Source organism: Vigna unguiculata, chromosome 9 (genome assembly GCF_037176805.1).
Source record: "Vigna unguiculata cultivar grain cowpea cultivar isolate G323 ecotype 2 chromosome 9, ASM3717680v1, whole genome shotgun sequence".
Classification (NCBI taxonomy): Eukaryota; Viridiplantae; Streptophyta; class Magnoliopsida; order Fabales; family Fabaceae; genus Vigna; species Vigna unguiculata.
This window is the reverse complement of record NC_140800.1, coordinates 6,610,714-6,624,709: the sequence shown is the minus strand read 5'-3', so window position 1 is coordinate 6,624,709 and position 13,996 is coordinate 6,610,714. Positions and strand designations below refer to the sequence as shown.

Sequence of the window (13,996 nt, the reverse complement as noted above, 5' to 3'; positions counted from 1 at the left end):
CAAAATCAATCTCCTCCTCAATGTTTGCTCCATCTGTGTCAGCAACAAAGTCATCTCTGTTCGCAGCTCCTGATGGTCCCTCACCTGCAGTAGGTCCACTTACCCCCGGGAAAATAGGACTGTCTCTAGGCCACTGTAGATAAGTCAAGAAGTCTGATGGAGTCATGCCTGGGTATGGTCCGCGGACATTCTGATAGAGGTACTCCTGAAGGTGGAGTTGTCCTCTATGAATGGAAGCATTTTGCTGGTGGGTGTGCTCCATCTGCAATCTCAGATATCTCATCTGCTCAAGCAATTCATTATTCATGTTGAGCTGAGGTTGCTGTGTGGGTCCTGTTTGTTGTTCTTCCATTGCTGGTTGGTCTTCAGCTTGTTGGTCCAGTTGGGGCTCTTCTTGTTGCTCAAGTCCTCTGGGTGGGTACAAAAATGTTCAATGAATCTCTTGGTAATTGAAGGTCGTATCTTTTCAGTTAACTCCACCTCCACCCTTTGATCTTGGCAAAGAGCTGTGATTAAAGCCGAAAAACCCAAAGCACCTTTTGCCTTGTCATTTCTAGTGTTGACTTCATACCTCACAAATTTATGGATTTCTTCAGAGATAATGGTGGCTATGTCAACAGTAAGATCCTCCCTCATTATGCAATAAAGGAGATGACATCTAGGGACGTTCAAGTCTGACACGTGGCCAATGGGCACTATGTTTGCAAGTAAGAATGTGGTCCAGACTTGGGCTAAGGTCTTCATATCCCCTCTTAGAATTTTGAGAGGATTTCCAGTGGGTCCAACTTGATAAGATCGGTTGGCAGCGCATATAAGGAGTGCCACTTTATTTTCATCATAAGGTTCATGACTCCTCATTTTTCTTGTGAAATCACAGCGTTGCCCTGGTTCTAGAGGTAGTGGATTACCAAGGAATTCACTGATGGCTGCTCGATCATAATTTACCGACCTCCCCCTAACTTTAGACCTCTTTTCACCAGCATTATCCTTAGAATAGGCATTCGCATAGAACTCTCTGACAATCTCTGGATCAAATTTGGGAAGTGGGTCAGCCAACTTCATCCAATTCCTCTTGATAAGGCCATTCAAGAATGGCCGGGAGTAGGACCACCTTTCTTTCTTTGATAAAGACCCAGTGCTTTATCTTTTCATATCTTTCTTCTCTTTCGGGGTCTCTAAACAGGTTGTTGTTTGGCCTTTCAGGAGAAGGGCTACTTGCACATCTTCTCCTCTTCCCTTTGTTAGGTTCAGTAGCGGGAAGTCTAGATGTTGTCTTTGTTGCACCTCACTCAATTCATGATCCTTTTAGTTCAAATAACTCAGAAACACACACCAAACCATACTTCAATCAATTCTCTACCATTCCAAAAGGTTTCATATCATTAAACTAAAAATCAAGCTATCAAACTCAAATTTCACAATTTGGCTAAAACAAGGCAATTTTTAGCATTTGATGATCTCAATTCTGGCACCAAAACTCCTTCCCATGCTTAAAATACCAGTTTTGTTTGAAAACACCAAAAGTGCATGGTTTGCCTTATTGAGATGATTGGATGCTAAAAACTTACTTTTTTACACACAAACATAGAACTATAAACACAAACACATAATTACATACACAAACACATTTAATCACATAGATGAACTTGAAGTGCAAAAACATAATTAAAACACTGGGTTGCCTCCCAGGAAGCGCTTGTTTAACGTCACAAGCCTGACGCCTGTTTCATTTAAGGTTCGTCCAGTTGAATGATTGTGGCGAGCCTATCAATCTCACCACTAAGATAGGGCTTCAACCTTTGCCCATTTACAACCCAGCTTCTTTGTGATTCAGGATCCTCTAACTCAATCGCTCCATAAGGTTTCACATTTTTGACAAGAAATGGTCCTGACCACTTTGATTTTAGCTTTCCAGGGAATAATCTCAACCTGGAGTTGAACAATAGCATTGATTGACCAGGATAAAATTCTCTTTTGAGAATTTTCTTGTCATGATAAGCTTTCATCTTTTCCTTGTAGAGCTTAGAGGACTCATAAACGCTGAGTCTCATTTCCTCCAATTCTTGCAGCTATAGTTTTTTCTTTTATGTTGCTGCCTTTGGATCAAAATTCAAAAATTTCAAGGCCTAGAATGCCTTGTGTTCTAGTTCAACCGGTAAGTGACATGACTTACCATATACCAGCTGGAATGGGGATAAACTTGTGGGAGACTTATAAGCAGTTCTGTAGGCCCAGAGTGCGTCATCTAACTTCATTGACCAATCTTTTCTTGAAGATGCCACTATCTTTTCTAGAATACGCTTGATTTCCCTGTTTGACACCTCCGCTTGTCCATTGGTCTGTGGATGATAAGGTGATGCAATTTTATGCCGCACTCCATAATGTTCCACACATTTCTGAAGTTGAGCATTGCAAAAGTGTGAACCACCATCACTAATCAACACTTTTGGAGTACCAAACTTGCAAAAGATGTTCCGCTTGAGAAATTTGATTACGGTTTTGGCATCGGCCTTAGGAGCTGCTACTGCTTCCACCCACTTTGTCACATAATCAACTGCCACCAAAATGTATTCATTTGAGAAAGAAGATGGCAGTGGTCCCACAAAGTCGATTCCCCAACAATCAAAGACCTCAACCTCTAAAATGATATTCAGTGGCATTTCATGTCTTTTTGAGATTCCCCCTATTCTATGACAGCTATTGCAGTGTTGCACATATTTGTGTGCGCCTTTGAATAAGGTGGGCCAATAAAATCTAGATTGGAGGACTTTTGCAGCTGTCATCTCTTCATTAAAATGCCCTCCATATGGGGAACTATGACAATGCCACATAATGCTCTTTGCCTCTTCATTGGATACATACCTTCTCAATAGTTTTTCAACTCTAATTTTGACGAATGAGGATCATCCCACACATATTGGTGTGCATCTCTCAGGAATTTCTTCTTCTGGTGCCAATTAAAATCTTCAGGTATGACCCCTGCAGCTTTGAAATTGGCCATATTAGCAAACCATGGCCTTTCTTGCACCATCATCAATTTTTCATCAGGAAACTCTTCCTACACCTCTGATTGAGTGTTGGTCACCTCAGTATTCACCAGTCTAGACAAATGATCAGCTACAAAGTTTTCACTTCCCTTTTTGTCCTTGATCACCAAATCAAATTCCTGCAACAATAAGATCCATCTAATTAGTCTTGGTTTTGAATCAGATTTGGTTAACAAATATTTAATTGCAGCATGATCAATATATACAGTGACAGATGAACCAATCAAATATGCTCTAAATTTTTCCAATGCATAAACTATAGCTAGCAATTCCTTTTCAATTGTTGCATAATTAATTTGAGCTTCATTAAGGACTTTGCTAGCATAGTGTATAGCATGGAAAAATTTGGATTTTCTCTGTCCTAAAACTGCTCCTATGACATAGTCACTTGCATCACACATTAACTCAAAGCCTAAATTCCAATCAGGAGCAATTATCACAGGAGCTAAAACCAATTTCTGTTTTAACAATTCAAATGCATGCAAACATTCAATATCAAAATTAAAAGGTGTATCCTTGTTGAGCAGATTGCTGAGTGGTTTGGAAATTCTGGAGAAATCTTTGATGAATCGTAGAACCCAGCATGGCCTAGAAAACTCCTGATACCCTTCACATTTTTGGGTGGTGGTAGCTTTTCAATGATCTCCACTTTAGCTTTGTCAACTTCAATACCTTTAGCAGAGATTTTGTGGCCCAACACCACACCTTTAGTAACCATAAAATGACACTTTTCCCAATTCAAAACCAGATTGGTATCAACACACTGCTTCAGTAAGATGTTTAAGTTTTCCAGGCATTGATCAAATGAAGCCTCAAATACAGAGAAGTCATCCATAAAGACTTCTATGCATTTTTCCACCAAGTCAGAGAAAATTGCAAGCATACATCATTGAAAAGTTGCTGGTGCATTACACAATCCAAACGGCATTTTCCTGTAAGAAAACACACCAAAGGGACAAGTAAAAGCAATTTTTTCTTGGTCTTCTGGATCTACTGCAATTTGATTATAACCAGAATATCCATCCAGAAAGATCATTTTCCTTTCCTAGTGGCCTGATTTAATTTTCTATAATCTATACACATTCTCCAACCTGTGACTATTCTAGTAGGAATTAATTCATTTTTATCATTACAAATAACAATCATACCTCCCTTTTTTGGAACTACCTGGACCGGGCTGACCCAGGCACTGTTAGAGATTGGATAGATCATACCTGCATCAAGCAATTTCATTACTTCTTTCTTGACCACCTCTTTCATGGTTGGATTCAATCGCCACTGAGGTTGTGCTACAGGCTTGTAATCTTGCTCCATGTGAATTTTGTGCATACAGTAGGATGGACTAATTCCTTTGAGATCAGATAAAGTCCAACCTATTGCACCTTTATTGGCCTTAAGAACTGAAATCAACTTTTCCTCTTCAAAAGCCGTTAAAGCACTACTGATCACCACTGGTTTGTTACCTCTATCTGCAAGAAAAAAATATTTTAAATGAGGAGGTAATACCTTTAGCTCCAGCTTCTGACTTTCAGTTCTATTTTCTTGTTGCAATTTCTCAAGTTGTATATCATTTGATGCAATTTCTTTTGCTGAATTCAGATGTGTCAAGTATTCATCAACTTTCTTTTCTTCATCATCCTCCAGATCATCACAAGCACCAATCAAAGCTTTTTCCAATGGGCTTGCCTTTGTCAATTGCTTTCTGGATGACAAAAAAATTTCATCTATCACATCCATCCTGAAGCATTGTTGATTGTCCTTTAGGTGCTGCATTGCTTCAAATACATTAAAGTTGACTTCATCATCTTGCACCCTGACTTTCAATTTGCCATCATCAATGTCAATAATGACCTTGGCTGTCTTCATGAAAGGTCTTCCCAGTATTAGAGGAACTTCAGTGTCTTCCTCAATATCCATCACCACAAAATCAACTGGGAACATAAATTTGTCAACCTTAACTAAGACATCCTCTGCCACACCATAGGGATACTTCATGGATCTGTCAGCTAGTTGTAATGTCATCCGTGTAGGTGTCAACACCCAATTTTGTTCGGATAATACCTTTTTTTTTTCTTTTTCTTCTTATCTTATTTTACTTTTATTTTGATTTGTCATTTCATCTTATTTTGCTTTTATTTTTATTTTTATTTTGTTTTATTCTTATTATTATTTTATTTTTATTTTTGTTTTTAAATTTAATTTTTTTAATTTTGATTTTAATCATATTTTGTTTATTTTTTATTTTTATTTATTTTATTTTGTTTTATTCCTTTTTCAAAAAAATATGTATATAAAAAAAATGTAAAAAAAATGAAACAAAAAGAAAACAACAAAAAAAAGAAAAGGAAAAAGGGAAAGAGAGAGGTAACGTAAGGTCTCTGTGTTATCAGACCCATGCCTGCTATGCTATCATGGTTTGGTATTGGGAATGACCTGTAACATGGTCATGAGGACTGAAGGAGCAGGAAGCAACATCTGCTCTCAGCCTTATCCCAAATTTCGAGATTGGAGATGTAGAGAAAAGTGAACAGAATAAAGGAGATAGTTACATAACAAAAAGGGGAGATTCATATGCTGAAAAAAAAATAGATTGCATTACAGAGAGTAAAAACAACAGAAGAGAGCCATTTGATCAAGGAACTTTCGTTTGACAATAGGGACTGCAAGAGGTAAGTTTTCCATATGAATACTTGAATGTTTGAGATGAAACTGATGATGTTGTGTTGTGCTTGAGAATGAATAAAATGTAGTTGTGTATATTGCATTTTGCGTGTCATTTATTTGAATCATTGAATCTGTTGTGGGCATTACTACATTACTGTTGAAGAATCCTCCATTATCACCCTCGTCATCCTCACACCCTCATCATACCTCTAGCCTTTAACAAGGTTTGTCACCACCTTTCACCATCATTCATCCACCACCTTCACGCTCTCACCACTCCATTCTCCCTCAACTGTGCACGCATAATCTCCAAACTAGTTTCATCCACTACCCCTTCATCCTCTCTGTTTCACCATCATTCATCACCACATAACCAAACAGATTCTCACCATTTTTACTCGTTCATCCTAAAACAGTTTGGATCATTAATTCACCAGAAAACTTATCACCACCTTCTTCCCATCGCACTTAACACAAACACAAGATTCCTCCATCATCATTTTCGCATTCACCTGCATAAAAAACCAAAATAAAAAATAGATTCATTATCCTTAGCCATCGCTCCAACGTTTTCACAACACACCAAACCCTTGCGTCTTAAGACCCAAAAAATCCAAATTCCAGAACAGAGAAACAGAGAAGAAAGAGTCGGACTTTGAATGGGCTGAATGAGGGCAGCTCCGTCACGGTTGGGAGCACTGTAGTGGGGCTCTGTGATGCGGATTCCAAACCTTGGTGACTCGCGCAAGAAGAAGAACGAGAGGCTTGGGGCGTAGCGGAGGCGATTAGGGTCGCGAAGGCCAGGGGGTTGGGTTACCATGGTGCTCGCGTGTCCCAATCACGGTGGCCGGTTCAGCGATGGCTCCGGTGTGGAACGGAGTTGGTAGCAGTGATGTTGGTTGATCGTCAGAGCCGCGAAAGTCGCAGTAGCCGATTAGTTCTGTGGAGCGCGAGAACGGAGTCGTTGCGTCTCGCGAAGGAGGTCAACGTCTCCGGCACCGGTTGGCGTCACCGGCAAGCCAGCTGCGCGACGGTGTGTTGAAGCAGAGATGGGGGGCGATGACGAGAAGGAAGGGTCTTGTGCGTGTTGGAGAGGGAGAAAGAGATGTGTCGCCGATGAGTGATGGTCGGCGTCGTCGCCGGCGTCCCTGGCCCGCCGGAACGGTGTAGCGCACGTGGGTGTCGGTGCTGTGAGTGGGTGAGGCTCTCTGGCCGTGAGTGAGAGTGGTGTGAAGGAGAAAAAACTCTCTTTAGGGTTTTGCTTTTTGTGTTTAAGTGTTATTTTGGGTTGGACACTCTATTAACTTTCTACACCACTGTTTTAATGTTCTCACACCCCTGTTGTTACTTTTTCAGCCCTTGTTTTATTATACATACACCTCCTTGCTGATGGCATCACTATTTTTACTAACCCACACTCCTATGTCATTGTGCGCTTTTTTTTGTTGAGTTTTGTTTACTTCCTGCACCATCATGTTTGCTGACCTCACTCTCTCTCTCTGCATTTTTATTGTCACTTTTGGGCTTGTTTTATATTCTACTTGTTGCACTCCCATCTCTACTAAACACACCTCATCATACTTTTCCTTTTTTTTTTACTTTGTGCACTCCCACATGTGATAATCCTGCACCTCCTTCGTCTTTGTTTATTGTCTTTGGGCCCGTTGTTGTATCTATTTTGTGCACCCCCACTAACTACTCATGTACCCTCATATTTTTGCTTTCCACTTTCATCCTTCTTAATTAAATTGTTTCTTTTTATTTATTTATTTATTTATTTATATTTTGTTTTATTTTTGTTTTATTATTTATTTATTTTCGTTTTTTTTTTATTTTATTTTTTTATTCCTAAAAAACCAAATGTTCGAAAATTATTAAGAATTACAAAAAAAAAAATAGAAAAAATCTAAAAAATGAAAAATGTTCTCTTTCACTTTATTGTGTCTGTTCAGTTGCTCGCACCGTGTGACACTCATTTTTAAAAATACCAAAAATAGTTTTCTTTCCCTTTTAATGTTTATCCGACCGCCCGCGTCGTGTGACACGTATTTTCAAGTAATTCAAAAAAATACAAAAAATATAAAATTTTCAAAATATAAAAAAAAACATCACCATTTTCAAACAAAGAGTCCTTGAATAGAACTGCGTGATCCTTGATTCTCCACCGTGAGATACGTAGGAGCAAGGCCAGTCCTTGTCAGGTTCACCTCTAAAAAAAATCAAATCTTTTTCTCATTTGTTTTTCAAATATCTTTTCAAGAACTACATAACCCTGATTTCTCACTTTAAATGAGAATACGTAGGACCAAGGTCAATCCTTGTCGGGCCCAAAAAATTAAAAAAAATATATTGTTTCTTTTAGCATTTTTGTCTTATTATTTTGGGGGAAAATTAATATTTTGAAAATCACATCAACTTTGCATTTTTAATTAAAGGTACCGCCCTCGGGCGGGCGCGGTAGGGTGCTAACACCTTCCCTACGCGTAACCGACTCCTGGATCCAAAATCTAGTTTTTCGCAGACTTGTTTTATTTTTATGGTTTTCCATAGTTTTCCAGAATAACTATGGTGGCGACTCCCAAATCTTTTTTAAACCCGTTTTCTTTTTCGGTTCGCCTTCCCATTGCGATTCCGGTTGCGATAGTGGGCCTTACTTCCAGATCTCCTATTCTTTGTAGCATAGACAAAGGCATCAAATTTATACTGGCACCCAGATCAAGCAATGCTTTTCCCACTGGTAATGTTCCGATTGTAACTGGAATTGTGAAGCTCCCAGGGTCTTTGGATTTCTGAGGTAATGATTTCTGAATTATAGCACTGCACCCTGCTTCAAGCTCCATTGTCTCTTCAGAAAATCTTCTCTTTTTTGTTAGGAGCTCTTTCATGAATTTTGCATATGTCGACATCTGCTCCATAGCCTCCACAAAAGGAATATTAATCTGCAATCGCTTGAAAATGTCCATGAATCTTGCAAACTGCCTTTCCTTGTCTTTTTTGGAGGGATTTTGAGGGTATGGTAGACTCTTCAACTGAGGTACCTGTTTCTCACCCTTCTCCCTCTTTTTATCCTCACTTGTATTTTTTTTCTTCTTTTTCTTCTCTTTTATTTACAAACTCTCTTTTATTTTGTTCTTCCTCTCCCTCACACTCATTTTTTTCATTCTCTCTCTCTTTTTTCTCCAACACCTCCTCCTCTACACCCAGGTTGTCTCCAATCCCTCTTCCCACAACTTTACCACTTATGGTGGTAATTGATTTACAATGCTCCTTGGGATTAGTTTGTGTGTTGGCTGAAAATTGACCTGCCTGCTGATTTGATAATTATTTCGCCAACTATCCAACCTGTGTTTCAAGATTTCTGATTGAAGCTTCTGTATTTTTCTGATTGGTCAAAGAAGCTTGCATAAACTTTTCTAGAGTATCCTCCAGTTTAGTTGTTCTGTCATGCACATAAGGATACTATTGTTGTTGTTGGTAAGGAGGTTGTCTGTTTGAAGGACCAACATCTTGCTTCCATCCAAAATTCTGATTTTGATTATTTCTCCACCCCTGTGAAAAGTTATTATTGTTGGAGAAATTTCCTGGTCTTCCTTGGTTACTCACATATTGAACTTCTCCTTGTGAGCTACTCTGATATGAACAATGACCATTTGAATGATCGCCTCCACAGAAGTCACATCTCATGGGTTATTGACTGGGAGATGATTGCACAACTTGCAACTGCTTGGGTAATTTAGACATCTGCTTCGTCAATGCTTCAATCTATTGAGTCAAAATTTTATTTTGAGCTAAGATTGCATCTTTAGTACTAAGATCAAGCACTCATTTCCTCTAAACAGTTTGCCTATTATGCTGAGCTTGATGATCTGTGGATGCTAATGCCTCAATGATTCTTGTTGCTTGCTCCGCATCTACACTCATCATTGTTCCACCTGCTGCTGCATCTAATATCATCTTGGTATCAGGCCTCAGACCGTTACAGAATATGTTCAGCTGGGCAATATCTTCAAATCTGTGATTTGGGCATTTCCACAATAAAGAATTGAGCCACTCCCAAGCTTCACAGAATGGCTCATCTGGTCCTTGTCTAAACGTCGAAATATCAACTTTGGCTTTGATGTAGCGAGATGGTGGAAAGAATCTGTTCAAGAATTTCTCCTCAACATCCTTCCAACTATTCAAACTCTGGTTTGGATGTGACTTAAGTCATTCCTTTGCTTTACCTGCCAAAGAAAAAGGTAATAAACGCATGTATACATGCTCAAAATCTCCTTCTTGAAAGCCTATGGTTCCTATCAATTCATAGAATGTAGAAAGATGAGTATATGGATCTTCATTATCCATTCCAGTGAATTGATGAGAACTGATTAAGTTGAGGAAAGCTGGCTTCATCTCCAAAGTTTTGGTGGTGGGTGGTATTGCTATGCTAGAAAAATATCTTGGCCCTTGTTGCATAGCATAGTATCCAAGTGTCTTTCTGGTTGGAGTTGGTCTTTGATTCTCCATGTTTTCTGATTGAGGTGTGATGGAAGTACTGGAAGATTCTTCCCTTGTCTTTCCTTGCTTCTTTTTGTTTCTACCTCTATTCCTTCTAGCTGTCTTTTCTATCTCCGGGTCAAATGCTAATTGATCTTCAAGAATCTGACCTCTTAAGAGCATAAATCAAAACAGCTCAAGCAAGGATTAGTACAAAGGAGAAATTTAATAAGCTATCTAATAAAGAAAAATATACACAAAACTGGATGAGATAACTAAAAATTTCAAAAAAACACCGTTCCCCGGCAACGGTGCCAAAAATACTTGTTGGTCTCTTGGCAAGCGTACCAAAAGTCAACTGTAGTATAATGATTTAAAGTAGAGTGTCGAACCCACGAGGAACGGAGTCAGTTGAAATAAATAATTATCTCAATCAGCATATATATACAGAAATTTTAATTTGATAGATCATGGATAGTTAAATTAAATTGCATAAACAAAATATAGTAAAAGAAAATTAGATAAAAGATCAATAAGAAAAACTGGGATTGAATTTCACCTATCTCCCTTGTCTGTAATCTGGATGAATATAATACATAACATCTGAAAATATCAATATTGATGCACACTCAAAAATCATTTATACCGATCCCTCGCGTATAAAATTCATAAGACTAGTCATTCCTCACATATTCAACAAACTATCCAGCATTACAGTCAACTGTTAAAAGCAATTGATATATTGAGATCTATTCCTAGCATCATAGTATATCAAGTATCATTCAAAAATACCTTCTATTGATCAGATAGAAGTAAGCATTAAGAGCAGAACAATAATACCAATATTGAGTAAAACAGAAATGATATATATAAATATCACCAGATTACATCCAAGTTTGAGTAGATTACATTCAATCCCAAGGAAAGAGATTAGCCACTCATGGTAGCCAACAAAATCCTATGAGCTAAGAAGAAGAAGAAGAAAATGAGAAACTGTGTTCTGCTTTCGTGGTTGCAGCTCTCCAGATCTTCAAGTGTGAGTTTCTTCTCCAACATTCCAAGTTGCTCTTCACTTTCTGATTCACGGAGTATTTATACTCCACGAAGGTCTCGCTCAAGCTACCTGAGTCTCGCTTGAGCGAGACAACATTCTTCATGGTAAAGAAAGCCTCTCGCTTGGGCGAGACGTGTTGAAGCCAAGATCTCGCTTAAGCGAGCAAGAGTACTTCGAGCTGAAGAAAGGATCTCGCTTAGGCGAGATTGACAGCATCAGATCTCGCTTGGGCGAGATTGGCGGCAAAATATGGTCTCCACTGCACGAACGCTCGCTTAAGCGAGGTCCTGCGTCGCTTAGGCGAGAATGGTGGCAATGGCTTTAGCTTGGGCGAGCATGTTTTGGTTTGAGCGACCTTGACAGCATTTCTTCCCTATTTTCTCTGTTTCTTGCTTTCTCCTTTGTTCCTCTTAAGTTCTTTCCTCTCTCTACTCTATTGTACCTGAAATTTACACAAAACAGAGATCAAGTGACTTCTTTTCAACAAAAACTTGGAAGCTCATTCTTTTCTAGATTTAGGAAGAATCAATCATGATATAAACACAAATTAAGAACATAAATGCCCTCATTTCATATGAAAATTACTCATTTTTTGCACTTATCATTCCATACCTGAGATTGTATAAAGGATAACAAATGTATAATTAAAATTATTATAAGATAAAAAATACCTTAAAGATTTAAGAAAACTTTTCAGATATCAAACCAGTCAAAGTGTCGAGAGATAATGAAAATTGCTTTAAAAAAAAATCAAATGAAACAAATTAAGTATAAGTGAGAGAATAAAAAATAAAATTTTTATATTATCTAATAAATAAACGATTTAAGCTATTGAACACTTACTTAAATGTTAAACATTCTCATGTGAAAAAAGATAAACAATAAATAAAATAGTAAATAAACCATTTTAGCTATTGAGCACTTAATTAAAAGTTAAACATTTTAATGAGAAAAAAAAACAATAAAAAATATTAAAAAAGAAGTAAAAATATTCAAATTTGAGACATAAAAAATACTTAGTTTATATATATCATTTAACCATAAGTGCACCAAGGTATAAGATTGAAAGTATCTTGAATATTTGAATTGAAATTATGATAAGCCAAACAATTAAAAAAGAAGAAAAAATGTGTAGCTAAAAGGAAAGAAAGGGTATAAAATTAAAGACTACGATGTGTGTGTGTTATATTATCTAATAAATTATGAGTATTTTAGTAATTAAATTGGGACAGGGAAAATATGAGTATTAGGGTGAGGATAAAGACGAGGACATAGTGGATAGTACAAATCTATCATCATCTATATTCAATTGAAAAAATTGAATATTATTTATATTCGTATCTATATCCACTTAATACAATAATTTCTTTCAAAACAGGGAAGGAGTTTGAACGATAACTACAAGAAAGGGATTTATTTGACATTTTTATATGCGATACACAATCTAAATTGTACAATGTGATCCAATTCTTTGCCCACACCATAAATTGTTAAAACACTCGTTTTCACATTCAAATTGCTCTTGTATCATTAGAATCTTCTTAAAATTATTTGAATCCTGATCTTAATGTGTATCGTGTCCTGAATTGTGTTAAATTTGTGTTTGGATTTTACTATGAATCAGATCAGGTTGAACATGTCAAACTTTTAAATTTAGTTTCTTTTTAACCATGAATTGAACAAAAATAGGTGGTAATGGTTCCTTTGTGCTTCTCCTACAATGATCACACACTTAGTAAAAGAGTAATACTTGTAGAAATGAAACTATGAGAGGAGTAGAGCAATGGGCAGAGTCAAAAAATGGAAGAAGCTAGACAGCAGAAGGAACAAAATAGCGAAAAATTTTGAACAATGAAAAAACAGGGGAATGAGGAAAAGTGGAACAAAAAAACAATAATGTTTATAGGAGAAGGTTGTGTTAACCACACTATTTTTTTTTTTGAAGGTTGTGTTATTGAAATTATGTAGAAAACAACCACTTGTTTTGACTACGAGATTGTTTGTTATTAATTATATGTTGGCATGTTTATAGACTTTATCTATTTAAGTATATGTCACATTTTTTCTCCGTGATTGGTGATTGTTTTTTCTTGCAAATCTAAGAGAGAAAAAAAAGATAAATATATTTTTGGTTCTTTAATTTTAGGCTTAAATACCTTTTTCGTTCTCACTTTCGTAGTGTTTGTTGAGGATGGTCCTCATTTTTATCAAATGTTTAAAATGGTCTTCATTTTCGTAATTCGTGTTTAATTTAGTCCTTTTGTGTGACACAATTTAAATCACTAACAAAGCACTGTACAGATGACATTGTTTGTATTACGTTGAATTGTGGTTTTTTACGTGTACAGTACAGTTGTAGTAATTATATAGTTAGGGATAAATATGTGAGCTAGGGTTTTGAAAATGAATTGTTGGGAAGAAGAAATTTTGACAGTATTCCTTCCTCCATTCCCAATTCGTGTTGGTGCCTTCCTACAATCCTATTATCTAGGTATGTAACGGTCTCAATCTTCTTCTTTTACCTCTGGTTGTAATCGTTGGGGGCAACAATATTGTGGCACTTCCTGCAATGTTAGTGGTTCAACGAGAAATGGATTAACCATGATTTGTAACTGTGGAGAGATGGCAACTTTGAGGATGGCAAGAACTCCAAAGAATATTGGTAAAAAAATTTGGGGTTATCCCAATTACAAGGTGCGATTAATTGTAGCGTGAATCCCTAATTACAGTGTTTGCCTCAAATTTGAATTTTAAC

The 13,996-nt window shown here is 37.2% G+C and overlaps 1 long non-coding RNA gene and 1 other non-coding gene across 2 annotated transcripts; one reads left to right on the top strand and one right to left on the bottom strand.

Annotated features, from left to right (window-relative positions):
* Nucleotides 1-5,619: 5,619 nt before the first annotated feature.
* LOC114162410 (uncharacterized) lies at nt 5,620-6,987 on the bottom strand. The gene is made up of 2 exons (XR_003599194.2): nt 6,366-6,987; nt 5,620-6,223 (listed from the first exon to the last, which is right to left on the bottom strand). It is a non-coding gene; the product is annotated as an uncharacterized LOC114162410 (long non-coding RNA).
* A 2,733-nt stretch (nt 6,988-9,720) lies between these two features.
* Nucleotides 9,721-9,825, top strand: LOC114164921 (small nucleolar RNA R71). Its single transcript, XR_003599656.1, has one exon. It is a non-coding gene; the product is annotated as a small nucleolar RNA R71 (small nucleolar RNA).
* The last annotated feature ends 4,171 nt before the right edge of the window (nt 9,826-13,996 follow it).